Consider the following 2,149-nt stretch of genomic DNA (forward strand, 5'->3'; position numbering starts at 1 on the left):
GCAGTGCCTCAGGCTGCCCTTGCATTCCCCTGTGTCACAGGATGGGGAACCTTGCTGAAGCACTGAACTCTACACAGGAATCAGCATCTCCTCTGCAAATGTGAGAGCTGATTTGACTCTGATGTCTGTACCAGGCAGTACAGCTCCTGGTCCTGTTTTGGGAAATCAAACAAGCTGCTGGTTGATTTCACGCATTGCAATGCTTGAGAAGCATCTGAGATTTCTTTCACAGCACAAGGGCACAGGAGGAAGAAGGAAACTGTGCTAATCCCCCAAGGGATTAGTATTAGGCAACAGCAGAGTACTGCCAGGACATCTAAGAGATGGTATGATAAACAGGTTCATCCAAAGCATCCTGCAGCCAATGACTGCTGCTTGCACCAGTGGACTTTCACCGCGGCATCTTAGTGGCATCCTTACCACTGGGATTCATATAAAAGACTTCAAGGTAAAACTTCCTCACTTGGCACTGAGCAGGGAAAAGAGAATGTGACCTGTGTTCCCTGGGTTCTATATGTACATTGTGGGCTGCTGCCTGTCTTTATCTCAACTGTTCCTGCAGCACAGAAGAACAGTGGGCAGCAACAACTCCCAATAAGGACATGGTACTCTCAAGCCCTGTGAAATGATGGAAAATCCAACATGAAGGTAACTTTTTTGCTGGTGACTCACTTTCTGTGACTCAGATGAGGGACAGGGAGTCAAGTAGATGCAAGCAAAGCAGCTGCCATCACTCCACACTGTGTCACCTGGTCAGCTCTGACGGGTTGCACCCCCCTCAGACACCTCCAAAGAGGAAACAGCACCCATCCTCAGCATCAACTCCAATCTGCCTCCATCTCTAGTGAGCTCTTCCACTGATAAAACCCTCCCACCCACCCCAGCTCCCAGGGGGCATTTTTCATTGGGTACATCCCAATGTTTTTCCCTGCTTTGAGACTACTCCAAGCACAAACAGCTTGGTGGCTATAAAAGTAACATGAAATAAAACCACCCACAACTGATGGAAGTTAAAGATGCTGTTCACAGTAAAAGCTACAAAAATTTACCCCTTCTTTCCTGCTCCAGGGCAAGGATCTCCCTCCCTGCAGATGACCTGGGCAGAAGAAACTCTATGACTTCTTTTGTCCCCAAACATGAATGCACTCCATGGAGGAGTGGGTCTCACTGCCTGAGTCGCTGCAAGCTAGAAGCCAAATTAGAAATTACCTGTTCTATTCCTCAAATTCATCAGTCCGGACTGATGGAGTGTGATTAGCTTGTTCTAACACCATGTAAAAAGAGACGGAGAAAAATTAATCCTGGAAGAAAAAGCGAATCCAGTTAAAACACAGTTACAGACATGACTTAGCTCAGAGAGCAGCAATTACTTCAAGCTGAAAAAGACTACCACCACAAATTAGAAATGTGCTCAGGTATTTAGTGAAAGCTCAGCAAAGCCTCTGGGAGTGGAGCTGGACCACGTTCCAGGGCTCCTGTCTCTGTGTACATCACCTGCTCCCACAGAAGCAGTGTGGGAAAGCCCGTTTGAGCTCTCATGTCCAAAAAGCCATGCGGCCCAGCAGGGTGGAGGAACGGCCCTACTAGCTTGGGGCCACTGAGGATTCGTCGGAGTCCTTCCAAAGTATGACAGTTTACCTGGCATGTGTGCTATGAAAACCAGCAAGTATGATCCGTACTTCATCTACCAAAACTTGAAACCAAAAACCTCCTTTGAGATGAACATGATCAGCTAAAGTCAGTGCAAGCCACAACCACCCACCTGTGGATGGATTAAAGGTCTCCCATTAGGATTTGCTACTGATGGGACACACATGCCTCCTTTTTGTTTGTGATTTAAATGGTTCAGTTACTACTGACTCCTAATTATACTCACACCACAGCACTCACCCCTCTGAAACCACTGCTGTTGAAACGTGTTTGGCTTTTGATAAGCCTCATTCTCAGGAAGGACACAGATATGATCAGACTGTCCATCAGTAAGATCTTCAATAACAGCCAAGTACTGGGCTTCCAAATTTAATGAGCTTTTAATGCCCTTGAAGTGACCTCCCTACTTTGAGCCCAGGTTCAGGGCTGTTTCTCCTCTTACCACTAGTTCCAACATCAGCTCTAGACACCGCAAAAAACTCGCTGCCACTACCAGGGA

The sequence above is a fragment of the Buceros rhinoceros genome, unplaced genomic scaffold (assembly GCF_000710305.1).
Source record: "Buceros rhinoceros silvestris isolate BGI_N320 unplaced genomic scaffold, ASM71030v1 scaffold8134, whole genome shotgun sequence".
Lineage (NCBI taxonomy): Eukaryota > Metazoa > Chordata > Aves > Bucerotiformes > Bucerotidae > Buceros > Buceros rhinoceros.